This window comes from Triturus cristatus, chromosome 7, assembly GCF_964204655.1.
Source record: "Triturus cristatus chromosome 7, aTriCri1.1, whole genome shotgun sequence".
NCBI lineage: Eukaryota > Metazoa > Chordata > Amphibia > Caudata > Salamandridae > Triturus > Triturus cristatus.
Window position 1 is genome coordinate 1,197,395,630 of NC_140590.1, and position 23,937 is coordinate 1,197,419,566.

The window sequence follows — 23,937 nt, forward strand, 5'->3', positions numbered from 1 at the left end:
GTTTTTAACCCACGCCCTTAATTACATTGGACACGCCCCTTGGAGAGACCCGCTAGTTTTTTCATCCCACTTAAAGCCCTGGCTAGGGGGATACACAATCCCGAGGGGATACTAAATATTACACAACACTGTTTTAAAGCCCTGGTTTTATGTAACTTACCTTACCGCCTGCGTTCAAATTCAGTGAACTGTGCTCAAGTTGCTCTGCTCCACTGCCAGCGCTCCCTGCTGCCTGCACCACGGTCGGGTGGCATCATAACTCGAGTGCTGACTGAGACGTAGCCTGTCCACCTAAAGCAACGACTCAGTGGTTAAAGAAAAGCGAAAGGGCCTATGTCAGTTTCGTGTTTCTTTCACCAAGGCCAACCAGACATGCGTACTTCACCTCACTGCGTCAGTGAGCCTGGTCTCAATATGGGAGTTGCCTTTGCTCGCTCTAACCAATCAGGTGCTGCTGTACTGTGGTTCATTTATACAAACAGTATAAAAGCAGCATCGGGATTGGTTTAAGTGAATGCTATGTCTGAATCTCACTCGAGATGTGAAAGGAGCGTGGGTGGTGCGGAAAGCGCGGGCTGTGGAGCAGATCGGCGTGGGCATAGTTGATTGAAATTGAGCGCAGGCGGTAAGGTAATTTATATAAAACATGGTGCTTACCCCAACTTGCCTGAATCACACACAAAGTAATTAGCTCCTCATTCGGGCTCCAAGCTGTTTGTAGGAGGCGGGTGGGGTTAATTGTGTAGCAGCAGGGGGAGAGAAGGCAAGAAAGCGGGCTGATAAACAGTGCCTTCTGTGTTTTTTTAAAAAATGAGCGAAATTATGTTCATGTAAGTCACTGGAGGCGGCAGGGACACTGCTGTTTGCATTCCCATAATGCAGACAGAAAGCTGTTTTACGCCCCTCTGGTTATCGGACCCCTGGGCCCAGTTCGCCCTGCGTGCTAGAGTCGAGGGAGAGTCTCTGGAGAGACTCGTGTTTGACGGTGGGCTGCAGAAAGGGGTCAGTGCAGGGTCTCTTTCAAGCAGCGTCTCCTCCAGGCAGGGCTTTAGTGGACAGGGTCTAAAAGGCAGGTGCTGAGACTGGTCTCTGTCGGGCTCTCCATTTTTGCCCTCCCCCAAAGAAAATCTCGATCATTATCACTGGACCGCAAAGAGACTCGTTTTAGTTTTCAGTCTCTCACCATTTTAGAACTGAAGCCTTTTCAATATGCTATACTACCAAGCAGAGGCGCAACTAGAGCCAAATTTCGGGGGGGGGTTGGGCTAAGAAAAAATTGGGGGGGGGGGGGGTTGAATCTTTCGAGCCATAGGCAGAGTGGAGCTGCAGGGGCTCTTAGAAGGGGTGAAACAACAGCGAGGCCTCATTAACATGCAATTGGTCTTTTAAAGACCTGTGAAGTGCCCGGGTGCGGCTGTGTGTGCGCCGCGAGGCTGTCTCATCTCGGGCTGCCACACGCTACGGGGGGGGGGGGGGGGGGGGGGTGTTGAAGCCCTGTGAGTGCAATGGGTGTTGCGCGCCTGCTACCAAGCCATGATTGTTGCATATTTATGTTGCGCATCTAGCAACCATTGACAAAGCCAATAGTACTGGCTTGTTGTAAGTGCATTGTTAGTTCCTGGATTGTATATCCCGTTGTAATTACAGAAGTAGCAAACTACCAGTCGGGCCTCACACAATGCTAAGCATAAGTTTTCAGCTGAAGTGCCTCTAAACCACGCCCATAAATACGTCGGCTTCACCCCTTTGAGACCCCTCCCCCCCCTCCAGTTTTTTCATCCCACTTGAAGCCCAGCCCCCAGGTAACCCTAAGGGTGGGATTAAGGGAGGTACTTCTGAAGCAGGCTTGGGGCATCAGCTTTAGAAACCTAGCAGCAGACATGCCAACCCTCCCGATTCAGGTGGGAGACTACCAATTTCAAGGCTAGTCTCCCGATTCCTGGGGGGTTTCAGCAGACAGGGGGGCTTGGTATTGTGTAACGTGCTAATTCTTTCAGCAACAGTGAGAGTGGCGATGCAGGGGCTCTAGAAAGGGTGAAAACCCAACAAAGCCTCATTAACAAGGGAATGGTCTTTTAAAGACCTTTGAAGTACGGTTGTGTGTGCCCGGGAAGCGGTTTCAGCCCGGGCTGCCACACAGTGAGGGAATGGTGGGGGGGTGGGTAGAATATGCACTGCCAGCAACCTGTCATGCTTCTGAAAGGTAAGAAAAAAAACGTGCATTTGCTTTTCAAATGTCCAGTCCTGCAGCAGCACCAGGGCCGGCTCCAGGGCGTTGCGACCGGTGCCACCGCACCAGGTGCTGACTCTTCGACGGGGCGCCTGTTTGGAAGTATTTTATGGTGTTAAAAGCACCTGCTGCTGCATTGCTGACCTCTGAAATTTTCATGCAAAAATAAACATGCCAAGATAAGTGATTAATGTTCTTCCAGGAAAGAGAAGGAGTTTTGTCTAGTGGAGGATTTAACTCATTTTATGTTAGCACATAGGTATAAGATGCCTGCTGCAAAGAACTATGCAGATCACAAAGTGCATATATTTTAAATAGGTTAGTGCATTTGTCAGAGATCCTTTTGTTACTACTAAAATCCTAACATGGAACAGTGAGCTAATAACTCATCAAAGAGCTGCATGCAAACTGCAAGGTATAGATTAAAAGAACTATGATTTTTTTCCTCGGGCTTTCATCATTATGATGTTTTTAAAAGGATTCATTTTGGCTTAAAAAAACCTTCTTAAATGTAACCCCCAAACATGGGGTTATGTTTTAAATTCTGAGTCTGTGCTTTTCCAGCCTAAGCACTCTTAAACTATACTGTCTACCAGTATGGATGACATGTGACTCACTTTGTAGTCTTCTGGCTTATGTAACATTTCCTATAACCTATTTTACACACACGATTGATTGTCTGGTATAGGAAGCGCAGAGAGTGTGTTTATGGAGACTTGAGGGGGCACTGTTAAAGGTTAGTAATGAGGGAGTCTACGGGGGGCGCCAACAAACACTGTCGCACAGGGCGCCACCAGTGCTAAAGCCGGCCCTGAGCAGCACACTTCCAAAACCCATACATGACAGTAACCCGATTCAAGACCCCATTCTCCCGATTTTTTTTTTTTTTTTTAATCTCCCACTTTGCTCTTCTGAAATGTTGGCATGCATGTAGCAGCAACCGAGAATCACCCTGACCCAATAGTATAGTAAAGACAGATTATGAGCTATACAAATGTCATATAAAATTTCCTGCCCTCCGTCTCGAACCCTTAGGCCCTTCGAGATCTCAGCCAGGGTCGGACTGTTGCATAGGGCAATGAAGCAGTGCCCGTTGGGCTGTTGACAGTGACACCGTGCTTTTTATCAGTTTGTGGGGCTGTTTTATTAGCTATTGGGCTTGTATTTGTAGTTGATTTCCCTGATATTTAAATAAACATTCCCTGCAGCAAGCACAAACGCACGTAGTCTCTCATTTCTTGAAAAATTCCCTTTACTTCACAAGTTCAAAACTGTCTTGATTTGCAAATATGGGCCACTTTTTTATTAGCTGTCTAGTTTACTAATGTGGATGGGTCACTTTAATTTTTATGCCCAGGCCAATTTTTTGTCCCTGTCGGATTCTGCTCTCAACAACTGTGCCCAGGGTCCTGCAAATGCTGGACTGAGGCCAACATCTGGTGCCCAGAGGCCCTGCCTGGCCTACGCGTCTCTCAGTTTAGTCTGAAACACTGCTTTGGTCTCGGGCAATAATACTGAACTGGTCAGCCAGAAACCTTAGAGAAGAACGACTAGAGAATGTCAGTGAATGGCAGAGGGAGAGAAACTGAGCGAGAAAGCCAGGGATGGACATAGAATTGGCGAGAGAGACAGTAAAACCGGGAGAGTGACCAATATATACAGCGCGATACAGAAAGACAGACATGGAAAGAGTGAAAGCCAGGGACACACCGAGGAAAAAGTTAGACTGAAGTATGTAAACCGAGAGACCGAAATCAGAACATGAGAGATAAGAAGCAAAAGACAAGTGGTGGAAGGAAAGCTACAGAAAGTAAAAAACAGACAAAGGCAGTACGATATAGAAAGACATTGAGACAGAGGTGGGGAAAGAGAGCAAGAGAAGCAGAATTGATGGAGACGGGTGGAGAGAGACTGAAACATTACAAGAGAAACAGGAAAAAATAAACTGCAAAAGAAAGAGAAGCCGCGCAAAATGGGGAGGGATCATGAAATAGAGACAGAGAGAGGAAAAAGACAGAGAAATGGTCAATGAGGCGTGTATTCAGTTTTAATTCTTATTGTTTAAAAATATCCCAATTGAGTGGCTAACATTCCACTATCAATTCGTAGGTCCTTTTGCAAGTGTGTAGAAACATTGTGTGCCCGAAAACATCAGAAGACGTTCCTTGGGTATACGGGGGCTATGAGCCGATGGCATTTTTGGGGTTTAATTCCATACCTTACAAGCCTTTTTTTAAAAGGTATATCTCTAACGGATATTGATTAGTGAGTCTGATTACTGTCTCATACCATATTTATCTTCAACCTCTTTACCACCTCCTGGAGAAAGGCTTAATTGCTCGCTATTGGCACATTTTGATACAGCAATTTACAAAATGGAAATGTTTGTCATACACATGGAATGACACCTAAAAGACCCGTGGTAAACAACCCTGTCCACCATAGATACTTCCCAGTACCACCTACAGGCCCAGGACCTAAAGAAAAGATCACATCATCTGCCTCTGCCTTTTTCCTATCATATGAAGATACTGGATTGACTTTTAAATGGCCACAATACATGCCGTAAGCGCTATTTAAAAAGCAATTTAAAAGACCCCTCATAGGGTGGACAATTCACTGGGGTGGGCAGACTCCAGCACTAACTAGACTTAACATTTAATTGGTGAACAGCCATAATATCGAAAAAAAATATCGACTGGGACAGAATATCGAGTTTTTAATATAGAGTGGACAGAATATCGAATTGCCAAAATATAGTGGTGCAGAATATCGAAAATCAGGTAAATATCGATTTACATAATATAGAAGTAAGTAATATCGACAGTCATAATATAGTGGTTAAAAATATCGCTTTTTTATTTTTTTTATAGTGTTTTAAATGTTAGTATATGTGTTAAAAGTATGTATTTTGTAATGTATGTTTGAATATTTTTAAAGTAATGAATTTCATGTTTAGTTTTTGTGTAATTTAATTCCGTTGTGGGTTTATAGGGGATTAGGGTGGGAAGTCATTTAATTATAGTACATTAAATAATCATTTTTAGGAATTATTAATTATTTTTAATTTTGCGTTTTACTTCTGTTGTGGGTTTATAGGGGAATAGGGTGGGAAGAAATTTAATTAAGTAATTATTGGTATTGATGATTAATTTATTGCAATTAATTGGTAAATAATTTTCAATTGGTAATTTTTATTAATTGGAAATAAATTTGTATTAATTGATGATTATATTTTATTATTCGGAGCGGGTTGTGGGTTTATAGGGTAATGGGGTGGGAAGTATTTTAATTATACTTAAGTAATTATGGAAAATATTTGTGTGTAGTGGTTGTTAATTTACTGTTAATTATTCATTGATATTTTTTTATCAATTTTTGGTATTGAAAATGAATTGGTTATTTAATTATTGGTAATTAATGTGTATTAATTGTTTAATTGATAATTATGTTAATTGTATTAGATTATTTGTTGTGGGTTTATAGGGGAATATGGTGGGAAGTAATTTAATTGTAATTCATTGTAATTATTTTTGTATATTGATAATTAATTTATTAATTGGTATTTGTATTAATTTTTGGTATTGAAAATTAATTGATTGATAATTATTGATAGGTAATTAATTTAAAAATAAAATGTATTGGTATTTATAATTAATTTTTAAATATTTTGTGATTGGTAATTAATTTTCATACTTTTTTTATTGGTATTAATAATAATTGATTTGTAATAAAATATTAAATTAATATTTTCCCTACTATTGCACTCACTGGAGTGGGAATAGTAAATGTTACCCTCCCGCTATCCAACGCTTTCCCTACTGTTGCACTCACTGGAGTGGGAATAGTAAATGTTACCCGCCCGCTATCCTACGCTAAAAATAATGAATATTTTTAATTAATATTACGTTAATATATATATGTTTACTTACATTAATTATTAATTGTAAAGTTATTTAAGTATGTGTTAGTTAATTATATTTAGTATTTCATTAATTTTACATTACTTTTAAGACATTTAAAAAATGTGATATTTTGACCAACTATATTTTTTACAACAATATTTTTGATTCTATATTTTTGTACTTACCTGTTTGTAGATAGGGATTCGATATTTTGGCATTCGATATTTTGGTAGGTCGATATTCTCCTCCTCGATATTCTGTCAGTGATCCCATTTAATCCCATACTGCAGAATAACCCTGGGCACACAGTGCAGTGACTTTTCCCTTGGAAGAAAAGTCCCTTGGTCTTTTCGTCACAATGAGCACCACCCCAGTTGTGGTCTAGAGTGCTAGTTGGAAACTGTGGAAGCAGGAAACCTGGCTTTAATCATGCCCCCCCCCCTCATTTGGCTAAACTGTGTGCTCCTGTGCAATCACCTTTATCCCCCTATCTCCATTCCTTGCCCAATATTTGAAGTATTTAAAATAATTCTCAAGGCTATTAAAATGCTTGTTCAAAAAAAAAATGGCTGGATATGACTACTGGGGAGGGTATGTAAATGGGGCTCTCTCTGTGTCATTTCACTAAAAATGGAATGTGTTAAAATAAGTCTTTGTAACAAGCAGTACTGCATTACCGTACCTGGTTCCAACTTTACCAAATAGTTTTTGCACAAATTATGTTCTCCTTGTGCCTCTGTCTAACAATGTATGTAATTAAGCTGCATCAGTTTAAAGTGTGCCTTATTGGACACTGTCGACACCCCTTCACAAGCTCTCATCCTCTCCCTGTCTGTAAATTTGCCATTTCGCGTGTAACTACTGTGCTGGTTTGTCTGCTCGTAGCGCTCACAAATGTGAGCCACAAGGTGACTACAGTAGGGCAGGGCTGTGTGAGCTAGTTTTGCATATTATAGGAACTGACTTGAACTAATCCCAAAGTTCGCCGGTGCTTCCTCCAAAGATCAAAATCTATTCTTGGGTACAAATATGCCAAAACTAGGTAGCCCACACCTTTTTCACCTTTCCTTTCCAACGACTTGGTCCATGCTATCTGTGGCAACAGGGCGATGTGCCACAGGGGCATGTCTGCTGCGAAAGGCTGCCTTTTAATCATTGTTGGCCATACTCTGTTGCAGAAATAGCAAGCATGATGGCTCATGTAAGGGAGGATAACCTGGGGCCACCTGGGCCTTCATTAGTAAAGTGGGGAGTGGCTCATCATGCGAGCCTCGGAGGAGGAGCACATGCTGCAGCTGGGCCGCCAATGAGTAGAGTTGGACATTCGGAACCTTCAGCCCTCCCTGCTCACACCTGCTTCAGAGTCCGGTTTAACTCTGCTCCTTTTGCCTGCCCATTTCAGACCACCCATCAGTTTGCTAGAGGGCAAGGGCTACATACTTCTGCCGAGGGAGCAAATAGGTGCCCCCCCCTGCAGCACATGAAGACAATCTGGGTAGGAAAAACATTTTTGCCTCTGCCTGATGGATAGTGGGAGTGTTTTCTTAAACGTAATGGATGACTGTAGGCCGGCTACCAGGCACCTCATATTCATCCTTTGGCTGTTGTCCTCCTCCAATGTTCTTCCTATGCCTATATATAAAATCTGATGTTTCCCAAGGAATCGCCAACTAAGGGAAGTCATCACTGTTTAGCTCCTTCCTCTCCTCCTCTGCCCGCTCACCCCCAATCGGGAATAATTTGGATTTGTTTTGGTTAGTAAGAAGACCTGAGATTTTACAATTTTGTGAAAGCCTGCAACAGATTTGGAACAGAGTACATTGATTGGATGCGGCAGGTACACCAGATTATCATCGGCATACATGGCCACTACAAGGATGACACCCACCAGCTCTTTCCCCACAGGTTAAGCACACTTTGTAGTCTGCAGGCAAGCTGTTCCATAGTAAGTGCAAAGAGCATGGGCGACAGAGGGCAGCCCTATCTTGTTCCGTGCTCCATACCAAATCACTGAGACCATCGTGCTCTCCGGTCCTGGGGCAGTGGCAGGGTGTACACAGCTTAATCCTTTTAGTATAGATCAGGCCTATAGCCCGTAGCACTTATAGAGCGGTCAAACAGACGGTGTTGAAGGTCTGTTTAATATTAAGTAGGGCCAGGGTGCAAGCCTGATCCGACCGGCCTACACAAACGTCAGCTGGCGTATATTTGAAGAGTGCTTATCTGTTGTGTAAAACTACATTGGTCATCGTACACCAACCTCAAGGGGGGGTTCTAAGAGGCGATTAGCTAGGACTTTACTTGGTATTTAACGTCTACGTTTAGTATGAAGAGTAGGTGATAAGACGAGATGTGGGTCGGGTTCCTATCGGGCTTGGGAAGAACTGTTTGAGCTTCTCTCTTTGAAGCTGGTAGCACCACTACCTCACAAACTTCATATGAATAGCCTATAATGTTAGACAATATTTAAATAAACCTGCCCCAGTAAGAGTTTAGCAAGCATTGCCAAGCCAGGTGACATAAGCCTGCACACTCCATGGCACATCTGACATTTGTTACTAATTGAGACTGATCACATTATGGACCAGAGCAGGGGTGAAAAACATTCTGTGTAAAAAATAAAAATGTATGTATTTTTTAACTGTAGTTCATGGGAACCGGCTTCACTTGAGACCAGTAGTATATCCAACCATAGTATCACAAAGTTCCTCCTCCCACAATCTCTTGGCAGTATATCATAATTTCTAAACTTTCAAAACCTGTCTTTTTCTATTAAGTCATAGGAATTAATTCGGGCCATTCTAGAGGGAAAGCAGGAAACTCCCTGGCTGCCTAGCCCATTTGAAAGTAAATATAAACATTTAACGCATTAGGACCAGCTCTCGGTTTATAGTCTTCTAGCAACTGAAACTGGCCAATGGGAAAAGGTGCCTAAGCTGAGTGAGCCCTTCTTGCAAATGAAGCCATCGCCAAGGGCTTGAATGCTGGCATTAGCAAGGCATGTTCGGTTAGCGGCATCGCACGGCAGTACAAAATCTCATGTTCATCCCTTCTAACAAGCCTCCACCATACCCAATGCATTCATCATAGCAGATGCATTTCAGAGAAGCATCTATGTTTAATTATTAATATAGTTTGTAACGACCCAGAGGTCACTTGCTCACTCTAGTATAATTTTTGGCCGTTGTGACGCTGGGGCCCTCCACGATATAGCATTAGTTGGCTTTGGCTACCCAGTGGTATCTTTGAAATTCTGGAGCACCTAAGCCTCGTGAGGGCCTCCCTTCATACCCTCAGCAGCTTCCCCACCCAATCATTCTAGTAAGAAGAGGATGGGGTGATGGAGATTCTGTTATATTTAAAGAGGTAAAAAACTTTGAGGATACTCACCCTTTTTAGGTCTTTCCTAGGCAGCGCCTGTGCTGTCTCTTCGAGACATGCTGTATTCAGGATATGGGCATGAAGCTTGGCCTACTTTCTGCCCATCTATTTAATTGGCTCTTGTTACTGTGCTTTCTAAATGGTGGCTTTTCATTGGTCAATTGGCTTAGTAGTTCCCCCTTAGTACCGCCTTTTCTTCTCTTGTAATCTTCCATTAGGACATTCCTCGTTACATGTGGCGTTGCTCGGCAGGTTTAATTACAGCCTCCAACCATTATTTTCTTAAATGTTTTTCTCTTGCCTGCTGTTGCAGGCAGGACACTCTCCTGCACCACCTATTTTTATGTACGCTGCCAGACACGCCTTGGCAGGAATAATACAGTCCACGCCATTCTTTTATTTACGGCACCGAGTGTTACCGCATGCCTTTTTCTGTTTATTTACTTTTTATTATTTTTACAATGGCTGCACCCGCGCTTTAGTTTTAAACATCTTAAGCTAAAGCGGGGATGCTGCGATTGCTTCAAAAGTAAAGAAATAGAAAAACATTTTTTTCTATTTCTTTACTTTGGAAGCAATTGCAGCACCTGTGCTTTAGCTTAAGATATTTATAGATAAAGCGCGAGTGCCGTGATTGCTTTGCAATGCAATAGCTTTGGCATTACTGAAAGTTTGAGGTATTGGCGTTGCATTATTATTAGCCATGCCAATAGCTCAAACTTTCAGTAATGCAAGACATATTGCATTGCAAATGCTTGTTTAAGTATCTGTCAATCCAGACATTGATATTAGCAGTCAAATCCAAGTCTCAACTCAAGAAATCGGCCTGTCAATCACCGGGACTATAGTTTTCTCTGACCAAGTTTTCTACATCATGTAGTAGTCTAATCCTCAAATAGAGATACCATCAAACTGGCTATTCTGTATCGGGGCGAACCATGCTGGAAGGAAGAGGAAATATCTCACCCATATTCCAGTAAATGGGAGACTCTGGAATATCCACCAAACATAATGATGTCTGTGATTAGCGGAGACTATTCTCTGGAATTTTTCACAAAAACAAATGTCAGCTGCATAAAGTGAAAGTAACCTCCTCAGAGTTTGTCCCTGTCTCAGCCGGCACACCAGTGGCACCGGAGACCGTGCACAGACGCAGAGACCGCCTCAACTCCAGAAGGATTTGTTTTATCATTGTAACAAATGTGCAAATGCAAAAAGTATGTGACTGTTGGCCTGGCTATAAACGCACTGATTGTTAATGGGGGACCAGTTTGTCGATAAAAGGGCATAATCTGGCAGAACTGAATTTTGCGAGGTTCTTGTTATCCATGTTGAAGTATGATTGGCATTTTATCGTTCCCCACGTGGTTTAACAAGTATAGAGATTATAGCCTCCCTAAATTATGGCAGGCAGTTGCCCACTCTCCAGTGCTTCATTACATACTTTGATAAAATGTCTGGGTTTGATCTAGCCCTGCCTATGAGTAGGGCGGTTCATGGTAGGAATCTCTTACATCTGACATTTACTGAAAGGGGAAGCTCAATGTTTATAGATTTTCTTTGTTTCCAGCCCCTTTTTTCAATCTCTTTCAGACTTCTCTATCATAGATAGCATTTATAGTGATCAAAACCCTCTGTGCATTTCGACTACCTGGCCTAAGCATGAGAATTCCGTAGGGCAGTTCTCAGGGGAACTTTTAGGGCCAATGACCAGGGTAGAAGGTTAAGGTGGGCCCAGATAAGCCCAGACTCCTTCTATAAGTATTTTGGCTAGGTTCAAGAGGGAACTTGGGGTGTGTGTGTGTGTGTATATATGTGTGTATATGTATGTATGTGTGTGTGTGTATATATATATATACACACACACACACACAACTGGACGTGAGGAGGAAGGGGCTGCTCTGGAGGCCTTCTGTCATTTCACTTACAATTGGACATTTACTCAAGGCACCACCAACATCTTCAAGGGTAGAGTGAAGAGCTGGTTTGATCATGGTGGTTCCCGTACAGCCAGGAAACTGAGGTGTGCATTAGGAACCATCCCAAGGGACCATGCTGTGGTAAGAGTGCAGAGGGATATATAAAGACGAATTTGCCAGGCGGAAGGCTGAGCTAAAGGAGGAGGCTTGGAGTAAGCTGATTGAGGCCTGTACCATGAAAAATAGTAACCAGTTCTGCAGTGTTGTAAACCGTCCATTTCTGTCAGGGTAAAATTCTGAGGCCCCTGATGCACACATCACAGAAGAGGAATGGGTTAGCTATATCCAGGAAATGTTTAGTAGTCCAGGAGATATTTTAGTGGGTGGTGGAGGAAAGTCGCCCCTTGTGATGAAGTTAGCAATTGTATTGCAGGGCTGTCTAGGAATAAAGCGCCAGGACCCGATGGTATCCCACCGGACCTTTTTCTATCCAACCCTCAGCTATGGGTGCCAATCCTCACCAACATCATAAACGCTGCAATTTGAGTGGACTTGCCAAGCACCTGGTCCTGTCCACCATCGTCCCTGTCTTTAGAGAAGGTAATAGTGACCGCACCCTTTGTTATAGGCCCATATTCCCTACTGGATTCATCTGTCAGTGCTGGGTTGTGTTTTGTTGGATCAGTTGTCCTCATGGGTGGATGATAACACTATCTTAACCAACATACAATATGATTTTTGTCCAGGGAGGTCCACAATCGACCAATGCTTAAACCTGTATATGATTTTCAACAAATATACCATTGCTCGATCAGGTAGTATACATCTTGCCTTTATGGACCTGTATTCCGCTTTTGACAGTCAACAGAATTAAGTTATGGGAGAGCTTGTTGAGCATGGGTGTGAACAAGGAGATCGTCTTTTTTTTGTTCAACTTCACAGGGACATCAAAGCGGTGGTTCGATTCACGAATGATGGCCTGGTTAGCCGTCCATTCCCAATCCAGAGAAGGGTGCTGACTGGGCTGTATACTAGCCCCGTTTTTATTCAATCTATATATTAAGACCTGAAGAAGGTACTAGGCAACACTTTGGTAGACTGCCCCCAGGTGGGTCAGCGAGGTCTGCCGGTACTATTATGCGGAAGCAGCTGTTCTCATGGCTAGGACAGCGAGGTGTCGGCAAACCCTACTCGACTCCTTTGTGAAGTTTGTAGAGGACCGGGACCTGTTAGTCAACAATTCGAAGTCCTATGTGATGTAGGTGGGACCAAGTGCAAGGAAGTCCTTCAATTTCAAGGTAGGATCTACATCGGTCCCGAAGACCAGTGCCTTTATTACCTGGAAGTCATGCTGGATGCTAAATTAAACTAGGGTCCTCTAAAAAGGGTAATTTCTAAGGGCAAATGCAGCAATGTTTAACTTTGCTTCACGTTGGGTAAAAAACCAGTAGGTGGTATTTTGGAGATCTATAGAGCCAAGTGTCTAGCTCAAGTTACTTATGGCAGCAAAATCTGGTGTTATATTTCAGTTTATGAGCTACAAAGAATTGAAAATGGGTTTTGTAGACCACTTCTTTGTACAACCCAGGGAACTCCTACTTTTTCTGTACAGGAAGAACTGGGTATGCCCTACTTGTCAGATCTGCTGTCATGCCGCCCATTATCTTATTGGACTAAAGTGTGGGGGACCAAGGGTACTGGTCTACATAAAGGGATTGCATGGCCCTTGATTATGACCATCATATCCCCTGGTTGAATTGTATCCGGGAAGGGTTTAGGACTCTTGGAAGGGATGATCTTTTCAGTGACCTGGATTCAATCCGTAGGAAGGATTTACCATGGGCTAAGAAGTACTTTTTAAAGATTCCGTGCAGTAAAAAGGGAGCAGTATGAGTTGATGAAGCCCAGTGTCTCCTTGCCCACCCTAGAGGGAGCAGCAAATGTGATATCCTGCCACCATGTGGTTGTGATAGTAAGTCCCCCAGGACCTGATCAACCTTTTAATGTTTTGCAGTTATTATGAGGTGCTGGGGAAGACCTACCTAATCCCAATTTTAAAAACAGCAAATTTTAAACCAGTGCATCCTGCTTTTACTCTAGTCTTAGATCGAGCTGTGACTAGCATTATGTTTTGAGATAGCCTGATGAATTTATAATTATTATTTATGTGAAATAGGTGTTTGATATTTACATATGGAAATTGGCAATAGTTGATATTAACCGGCTGGGAGCTCTTTTTTATTCTTGTATCTTTTATGGTTTTTATCAGAAAGCCGCATAAAGTTTTATTGATTGATAAAATGTTGGCAAACTATGTCTACATTTATATAAAACTGTGCTGTAAGGACCAGTTTTTTAGTTTTGGGCTGCTTGTTTTCCAGTTCAAGGAGGACCTAGCCTGGAAGTTCAGGATCGACTGTTCCTTTTGGAGCAGTGTCAAAGGTGACTTGCATATGGCTGGGTCCAAACGGAGGTGGCATGGTGTGCAAAATAAGGATGCACTGGGATACAGCTTCATTATTGGTGGCTGAGTTTATTTCAGTCATTCCATCACGATTTTTGGTATTATTTAGGTTCTTCCGAAAGCAATCCCTCACATTTTGCCAGTGGGCACAGCATATTTACCAAGAAATGTTGCCTCTCTTTATGGATAGTGTTTTTGCTCCATTAGCCCCTTTGTTATGCTCCAAGCATATGAAAACTGGAATATGTAGCCGTTATTCCAGTGCCTTATTTATGGCCTCGATTGCATGTGATGTATACATTTATGACCCAGACTTCAGGTCCCCGACAGCATAGAAAAATACGTGTGGACTGGAACAGCATATCGCACATGGATCCAGGAATCTTGGCGTCTATGGTGACAGACTGGGAAGGAATGAAAATACCAGCATTGAAATATAGAGCCTCGTCCTGCTGCACTGCAGCTCTATGCCTGCCCTGCACCTCTAAGTAGCTGACACAGATGCTTGAGGTCTTGGAAGCCAACTGTGTTTCCTGTGCTGATGGTCTGAAATTGTGAGTGAGTGTATCCTATGTGCATTAGGCCTAGGTCGGTCTACACTATTTGAGTGGACTGTAGGGGTGTGGTATTTGAGTAGATGAAGCCCATGTGCACTTATTCATAGGGCATTCAGTCCAAAATAAAATGGTATGTTTAGGCATGAGAGCTCAACAGCGTTCAGTCTTGTGAAAAAGAACATGGAAAGATCCAAATTCGCACACGGGCATATTATCAAGAACTGTTAAAATTATTGCTGCTTTAACTGCAGCTAAAGTGGCGATAATGGGATTGATAATATGCCCTTGAATTCCAATAGAAGCCCATGTTCTGGTGTGAACATGGGCTTCTATTGGAATTCTCAAGGGCATATTATCGAGCCCATTATCGCCGCTTTAGCTGCAGTTTCCTGCCACTAAAGTGGCGATAATTTTAACGCCGTCCTTGATAATATGCCCCATAGTTTTGGAGAATATTTGGCAATAGTAGACTAATCATTTTCCTGACAGACGTGCTTTCCATATTGCCTTCTCATTTTGATTTCATCTTTGGAAGGTGCACCTTTTCTTCTTATTTATTTATTTATTTATTTATTTTTTATGGAGTTTTATATAGCGCGAACTGGAGCCGAAGGTGTCGGAGTGCTTAGCACCAGTTGCGTTACATGAGGACACATTCTTCTGCCTTTCACAGACAAAGGTTTTCAATCTGCTATGGAATAGAACTAGAGTGTGCATCTGCAGTTTGCATGAGGTCTGCAAATGTATTATTTTTGGGTACTTTTGTAAACTTTATTTGCTGAATCGAGGCTTTCATCTCTTACATTAACATTACAGAGAGTGGAGGTGCAGCAGCCACGTACAGAAAGGACACTCCCTGCAATCAAGCCTTGGCCATGGGCCAGAATAATACTGTTCCAAAGGGCTTTTATTAGGTAGGTGCACAACTAGAGCCTCAAAGCACGCTGGCCCATGAACTGCAGGTGTGTACAATTATACAACAAGTGACAAAACGAGGACCGGTGCAGGAGAAGTGTGTGACTGAGATTCAGTCGACTGGAAATTGAGAGTAGTTGGGGAAGATATTGATGTTGTAAAGAATAAATGACAGGATGATTGCCAGGTGAGGTTAGTGGTCTCAGTGAGAGCTCCAGGACAAGAGGGATGGATCTGAGGATGGATGAGTGGGTGGAGGTGGGCTTGGCACACTATTTCTTTCTTGCAGCATGTCCTTGGTTCCACTTGAGGTCTGATTTGGTGGTGTTTTGGATCCAGTACTTATGCCCAAATGTGTCTTTAAATCTGAGGAAATTCCAAAGGGGCCTATGAAGATCACAAGGTCCCTGCCTTTGCGTGAGGCAAGGCACAGCCCTACTTGGGTGTAAGTGTCTGCTCCACCCACCTATCTAGCCTAGGAAGACCTAGCAGTCTGGTGATGGGCTACCAGGTTGCAAATGTCACAACCAAGCTCCCTGTGTGTGTGTGTGTGTGAGTGTGTGAGTGTGTGTCTGTGTCTGTCTAGAGGGAATGAACAAAGCCCGGCTGGCATCTACACCAGAAGTGTGTTCTTTAAACAACATTCACAGCAACATCAATGGAAAGGATGTACACAGCCTCTCCACACAGCATTAATACATTGCCTGCATTTCTGTGGCTGGAGTGTGGCGACTCATACATATTTGTGATGGAGGCTAGAGGCCGGGTTATCCTTAGAATTTCAATGAGGGCCTATCTAGTAAATGTCTGCTGATTCGTTCTTCCTGGGCATTTACATTTGGTGAAAGGGAGGTGTGGGGGTGGGGGTAGTAATGCAGGTTTTTTTGTTTAAGGGGAAGATCTTGCCAGGGATGACCTTTTAATGTTACCCTGATTGAGGAGTCAAACAGATGCAAGAGTTTGCCACCTCATCAGCACGTTTTCATATAGTTGTATTTACGCTGCTATTGTTGTGAAGGACTGTTATATAGCTGCTGACTATCTGTGCTTAATGTTAAAATGTTTTTACCTTTACATGGTGGAAACCGTACAGGTGAGAAGACTGTGATCAGGGATGTGCTGGAGGGAAACCGAAGAAGAACCTGAACAAGCATGTGGCCCTGCAAGTAAGACTGACCATTGTCAAGGAGGTGTCCGTAAGATAAGTCGGTGACTAGAAGGTGTGCCAAATCAGTGGACCTCCTAGGAAGCCCACAAAAAGCAACTTGGTATACTTCATGGAATTGGATCTATTTACTCTTTCAACATGAGTAGCATAGGGTCAGGTTGTAGGCATACTTTGTTTTTGCAGGTGGACCAGTAAACTTGGCAACGTAGTTAGTTTAGGGTCAGTTTGTGGATTGAAGCTTTCTTTCTTCCAATGCCCTCCCTGATTTCCTTTGCTGTCATAATACCCACAGCACCACATTGTACACCTTCCACCAGTTTTCCTTCCTCTTGGGGCCCTCCTCGCTATTTCGCGAACTATAGTACATACTCCCGGGGAACAGCTTTACTAATCCATTGACGCTTGCAATTAGCCAGGGTTTGCAACGATAGTGTGGGTCGCTATACGATGGTAACTGGGCACTTGCTGGGATATCGTGTTTATGCGCCTAATATTGAGAACCCAGAATTTATCCACAACCTCCATACTCCGCTTTTGCAGTTCGATGCTGACTATATTTGCATGGGTGGCAATTTTAAACTTCTATTGGCCCCTGCGCAGGACAGCACGTCTGGCTCTCTCAATTCCAAGCCACGGTCACTTTGTGTGTTATTGGAGTAGTGTGACTCGCTTGGTCTTGTGGATGTTTGGTGACTCTGGCGACCGGGGGAGTCTGCATATACTCACTACTCTGCGCAATATGACACCTGGACTCGATTGGATTTCGGGCCGGTATCCCCAACTTGGCTGCTTGATATAGGGCATCTCCGCATCTTCCTAGTACATTCTCTGATCACTCCCCTGTGGTTCTCACAGTCAGGGTCCCTAGTACATTCTCTGATCACTCCCCTGTGGTTCTCACGGTCGGGGTCCCTAGTACATTCTCTGATCACTCCCCTGTGGTTCTCGCGGTCAGGGTCCCCAGGCCTGAGGGGTGTGAGACCCGTGGAGGTTTCTTGGTCAGGGGTTAATGGACGAGGTGTTCAGTGCAGAACTTTGTGCTGCTATTGTAGAATACTTTGATTTAAATAAAGGTTTGGTGCAATTGTGGGCCACTCTTTGGGAGGCTTTTAAAGCTTCGATGCAGGGAGTCAGTATTTCTAAACATGCTGGGGTATTGAAAGAACTGAGGCGTATAAATTAGCTCGCATTAGGCGGCAGCTAGACTCACTAGACTCACTTGACAGGGAACAGGTGGTGCAATCGGACCCAGCTAATCGTGGCCGACGATTGGCACTCTTGTTAGAATTCAGGGGAGCGGCTGAGCATGAAACACATTTTTTAAGTAAATATTCCACAGACCTAGTCGCACCTTGGTGCGGCTCCTGAGACCCTCGACCGGACAATCTTACATTGCCTATATCCGTTCCTGATGTGGACAGACACTGATGGGCACACCGGATATACGGGATGAATTCCTGGACTATTACTCAAATCTGTATTCAACGCGCGTAACTCATGGTGATGAGGTTTGCAATTAATATTTAGAGGAAATTACGTTGGTTTGGCTTGATAAAGTAATGCAACAATTCCTGGCTGAGCCATTCTCTACTGAGAATCATTAGTGCTATCAATGACAAAAGGTTCGACTGGCCAGGAATTGGATGGTTTCACTGGCAATTTTTATTAAGCTTACAAGAGCCTCTATTAGATCGCAGTATCTCCCAGACTCAGTTGGAATTTGTCCCTCACAGATCGACAGCGTTAAACCTGCGTACATTGTTTACGGTTATACACAGAATCTCACCGGAGGTCCCGGTGGCTGCCGTATTACTTGACACCAGGGCCTTTGACCCTTTGGAATGGCCTTTTCTCCTGACAGTCATGAAGAGGATATAAATGCCTAAGGGATTCATTGAGCTCACTGCACTACTTTATACTTCGCCTATAGCCAGGCTTTGTCTAAACGGCACCCTGTCTTCTCAGTTTGCTCTCACCCGCGGTACTAGACAGGGCTGTCCGCTTTCTCTGTTGCTTTTCCTTATCGCGTTAGACCCACTGGCCTGACAATTGCTGGAGCGACATCTACATGGGGGTCTTCAGTTCACGACGGGTCCCCTTTTAATCTTACTTTACGCCAATGACATTATTCTTTATGTACGCCACCCAAAGGAGAATTTGGAACCACTAATCGGGGAGATCATTTGATTTGGTGGATTCTCGGGTTTGGGCATAAACTGGGGTAAGTGTGACATTTTTCCTCTAACCCCAAGCGTAGACAAGTGGGACTGAGTTTCCCGTGAAGTGGTGTGATGAATCGGCTAGATATTTGGGAATCCAGATACACAAAGAAACTGAACAGATCATCTTACTCAACTATGGCCCAGCACTGCATAAGTTACAGCAACAGGTGGACCGCTGCTTGAAGCTCCCTCTTTCTCTGGCTGGTCAAGTCGCAATCATAAAAATGGTGGTCCTCCCCAAATTCTTATTTGTTTAATAAAATATCCATTCTAATCCCCAATAGCTTTTGTAAAACTATCCATTCCCTCCTCATCAGGCTCGTTTGTGGTGGGGGCAGAGCCAGAGTTGGTTGGGCCACATTGACCTTACCGTATGAATTTAGGGTCCGAAGGGCGCTTAGAATGCATATTACAGAATTTCCATTGGAGCCTGAGTCCTTCCCACCGCTAACGATAGTGATTACGAGCAGCGGGGGGACCACTTGATTTCCAAATTATACAAGTTTTCAATGGCTTTAGTCCCTAGTAGGGATGCCAAGAGCCGAGAGGCATTGGAGCGAGACCTAGGACACCCGCTGCAGGACTCGCATTGGTCCTATTGTTGTACCCAGACCAGAGGTTTCCCTAAACGGTAGGCATAAGTTGATCCAAGTACCTATGGAGGGCATACATGTTGCCTGCAAAAATCAATGCTATTGACCCAAATCGGCCTCACAGCTGTCCTAAGTGTGGAAGTCCTCATGCCAATTTTGCACATATATCCTGCAATTGTGTTAACATTGGGGATTACCAGAGATCCATTCACATAATTCTATCACGTATGACACAACTGGACTTTGCCCCTATGCCTGAGGTAGCTTTGTAGGGATATGTACACGGTTTCCCCAAGCAGAAGCGCAAATTTCTTGCTATTGCCCTTCTACTTGCGAAGAGGGAGATAGCGCTCTGGTAGGGCAGTAAGGTTACTCCTACTACAAAAGCCTGGCTTAACAGCCTCACATATTGTAATACAAATTGCGAACTGTATGCATCAACACAACCCCCTGCATCTAGACCCAAGGACATTTGTAATCCCCTTATCTACTTGAACTTAGCTCTACCCCCTACCTCACAGCAGCCGGCAGGAATAGTTCCCACCGGGGTGGGGTGAACCTGTATTACTATGTTTTTTTGCTATCGATGTAATGGCCATGCTGGGAATGTGGGGTGGTGGATTTATAGGAAGAAGAATGCTGCCGGGGGGGGGGTAATATATAATGCAACAGGATGCACCGCGCTCTTGACATATCACTGATGCTGCGCCGCCATCGGAAACCAAAGCCTCGCACATCCAACCAACGCATCACCTCCTTTTCGCAACGCAATGTCCCCGGGAGCCAACGCCTCAACGACCTTGTACTGCCTCCAGGAACCGACATATCACAAACAGTAATAAAATGAAAACACATAATAAGAAAAATCACAACCCAATTAAAAAAAATAAGATATATTTGAATAAATATAATAACACCATAACAAATTAACTCCTATCACTACACCCAGTTTTTTTTTAAGTGTTTAGTGAAATCTAGCACCTAAAAGACTAAAATACCAACTGCATGTATCTGGTGCGTATGACCGGGACAAAGTTAAAAGTTAAGGTTGACCACAGTGAAGCACAAGTCAGACACACAAGGTGGATTGAGCCTGGTCTTGGCTGAATTTTGGACTGAGATTAATTTTTGAAGAAAAAGTCCAGGAGAAGGTAGAGTGCAGCGGGGCAAGGCAGCAGGCTGCATCCAAAGAAGAGTCGTCATCACCGGGGAGCACTGGATGAAGTCTCGGCAAAGCCATTGACAACAGCAAGGAAAAGCTCTTAGCAGAAGAAGCAGGATTTCCTGGCAGAGGGGTTGTCGACATCACTGGGGAGCTGGTCACCATCAAGCCTAGTAAAGTTTTTTACCTTCTGACTTAAGACAACTTTTTGGAAGCCAAAAACCATCAGTGGGACAGAGCTCCAAGCTGTAGCAGAAGAGGGCTCCATGAAGCCAGTCACTGTCACAGATAGTGGTGAACATAATTTGCTGCTACGTAAAATAACGTAGCAGAAGCTACTGCAATGTCAGACCAACTGGCAATGCACCTTGGGTGGATCGACTGTCAGGTAGCTCCTTGTCTGTCAGTTCTTCTGGTAGTGTCTGTGAAACTTTTTCAAAGTCCCACATTTTTGGGCTAGGTAGGAGCAGGATCTCTAACATCACTTCCAAGAATGCAGGACCTGGGAAGCACCACTTGGTGGGGGGTTAAAACTCACTCCTGCAAAGAAGAGGTGCTTAGTTCAAGGTATCTGGAGCTTGTTATGCCCCTGTAGTTCACACAGAAGGCCAGCAAACTATCCCTTGGTCTCATGTCTGATGGTCCTCTGTTCATGAAGATGGTCTGGTTCTCCTTGAAGCATCAAGGCAGCTCTCTAAAAGCAGGGAAGTCCTTTCGTGAGCAAGGCATTCCTCAAGCAGCAGGGCAGTCCTCTGGGAACCGGAGAGAAGATGTGGCCTAACGGCTAGAGCGGTTGACCTCGGAGCTGGGGAACTGGGTTTGCGTCTTGGCAAAGATGCTCAATATCCTGTGATTCTGTGCAAATCACTTAATCTCCCCGTGCCTAACAAAAATAAATGCGTTCTTCTGTAAGGCAACTGATGCTCATGTAAAGCGGTCTGATACCTTTGGGTCTAGTTTGCGCTATATAAAACGTAACATTTATCTTTTTAAAAGGCAGGCCTCAACCAGCAGGGCGGTCCTCTAGGGGTCCAGGAAGATATTCTGAAGTCTTCAACAAGTTCAGAAATGTACTGAAGCGGTGCTCTGGGGGTGCAATATTTATACCATGAGCCAGCCTTTGAAGCGGGGAATTTCCCATGCTACCCTCACATCTGTTTCTGGAAAGTTCTTCCCTTAACCTACCAAGGCTCCAAGAAGTCTGGTGTGAGAAAAGGCCAGTGCCAGATTCCCTAGCGTGTGTGCTGGAGGCAGCCCTTTGAACTGTAGGTGGACAGGTAAAAGCTCTGCCCCCAGCTATCGTAGCAGGCTGGCCAAGTGTGCGAACACCTAATCCCATTTTTGTCTTACTGGGAGGTATACACAAAGCCCAACAGCTAAGCTAATCGCAGTCATGTGACCAGCCCATCCAAGTACTACGCATCAGTCAACTTTCTCAGCTGCCTACAAAATATAACATGATATTCACCCGACACTCTGGCGCAGCACCTCTGATTAACTCCGTATGTCAAAAGCGTGGTTGCCCAATCACTGCTGCCGAGACAGCCTGCTCAGACAGCCTTGCAGGGAACACTGTGTGAGAAGCACACCTTTAGGCCGCTGGCTCAGGCGCGCTATAGTTTAACTTTGGAAGCCTGCCTCACAGCTGGGAGACTATCACCACTGCTGCAACTCCCACAGCATTATGCCTCTTGGGCCAGAAGGGACCCAGGAGCGTAATGATCAACCGAACCGACTCCCAGCTGACTTGCGGGGCCACCGGAGTGGTGGCCTGGTGCCATAGCACTGCAGCCTGGCCCCCAGATAAGTGATTTTCACCGCAACAGAACCTGGCTGCTTTCTGTAATGCAATTCCTTTTGTAATTCACATCTTTCTCTGATATCTGAATGAGGTTGCGTGTCTTTAATAAAGCTACCTATTCTTTTGGGCAAGGCTCTCTGATGTGATTTTGATCACTGTGGTGTCACAATAAACTGAGGAGGCCTCACGGGTGAGTTAAATAGAAGAAGGAGTAGGTGACAGGAGATCCTTGGGAGGGGCTGCAGTGCATGCAGCCTCTGCTTCCGAATCTCCGGTGTAATGTAGCACCTCTTCATTCCGTCAGAGTAAGTGCTGCAAGGGTAGAGTGCATGATCCTGTAACCTAGTCTGGTGCCATTCGTGGTCTAGAGGAACCATTGCTCACCTCCGAGAGGCAAAAACTGCCACTGTGAAGGACTGGATCCCCCACGGCCTGGCTCCCCCGATTGAAGCTGTCAGAAGAACTCGGGCCAGTCCATGCGTACCTGTAGGCCCCCAACACCAGGATCCCTGTGCATGCCCTAGAAAGGTAAGAGACGCCACAGATTTAGCAAGGGTTGCAAGCAGTAGCACCCACATGACATGTCTGTGATGTTATATGTGCAGGAGGGAGAATAGTGTGCTCCAATTAATAACACGGGAGATACGTTAGTAATAAGGGTTCATGCACGAGCAAAAACAACATGCTGAGTGAATTCTTTCTCAGAACAAGAAATTCACATGCTTTAAGGAATCAAAGATTTAGCTAGAATGCATGGTATCAGCAACATGTACAAATGGGCTCTGTCTGACGAGCACACAAAGTGTGAAGCATCATGTTTCAATAACAGAATACATTCCATGTCTTCTTGTCTTTAAAGCAATTTTTATTTATCATTGCTCAATCTGTTGTATCAAACATCTTCAGTAAGGTCTGGCTTTTTAGTCAAAAGTGCACAGAAAAGTTACACTACATGTCCCCGAATGCAACTTTGGATTAGATAATAAATTTCATAAATGGCAGAAAATGTCACACATTATAAGTCTACTTTTGGTAAGCAGTTCACCTGTCTTGGTACGACTTAATGTTGCTCTACAGCCATCAGCTCAGGTCACACTCCCTGACTGTCACATGTGTGCACCCGGCTCCCGAACCCGTAATTGAAACCATCTAGGTAATCGAATTTAGCAATGCAGGTTTTGTTTGTACTTTACGCTGCAGATCATATTTGAATTTTTTAGTAGATTTTGCTCACATCACCAATCCTGTACTCTGTTGATATCATGGCTACACATTTTTTAAACTACAGTCAATTTGCAAGGGCACTAGGGCCTTTCCATTTCTGAGACTTTCCAGCAGTTTTAAAATCTTCTGAGAGTTTCTCGTTGCTCAAATCGGTGTAATTTCTGACATTTATGTTTTCCTCATCTTTATTGCGTAATTTTACTCCCGAGAAAGTGTCGCTCATAGTTGTTAAATGTTACTCATAATTGCACTGAAACTCTGAAAATATCACACATAATCAATCTGGAACATTAGCAGCTATGTGTGACCCAGGACACTGGCAGCAGGCACCAAATGCTCTACCCTTCTGCTCTATCGCTTGTTCTGACATTTAAGGCGAGAGCTGTTACAGTCTCA

General features: G+C 44.0%; 1 long non-coding RNA gene across 4 annotated transcripts in view; it reads left to right on the forward strand.

Moving 5' to 3' along the window:
* The first annotated feature begins 523 nt into the window (after positions 1–523).
* Positions 524–23,937, forward strand: part of LOC146811592 (uncharacterized) — a 76,995-nt gene continuing 53,581 nt past the window's right edge. For 3 of the 4 annotated variants that reach the window (XR_014966747.1, XR_014966746.1, XR_014966745.1), the window contains exons 1-3: positions 529–625; positions 15,273–15,370; positions 16,465–16,537. This is a non-coding gene — a long non-coding RNA (uncharacterized LOC146811592). Of the gene's footprint in view, positions 631–15,272; positions 15,371–16,464; positions 16,538–23,937 lie in introns of all 4 variants that reach the window. The other variant, XR_014966748.1, reaches the window with a different exon arrangement.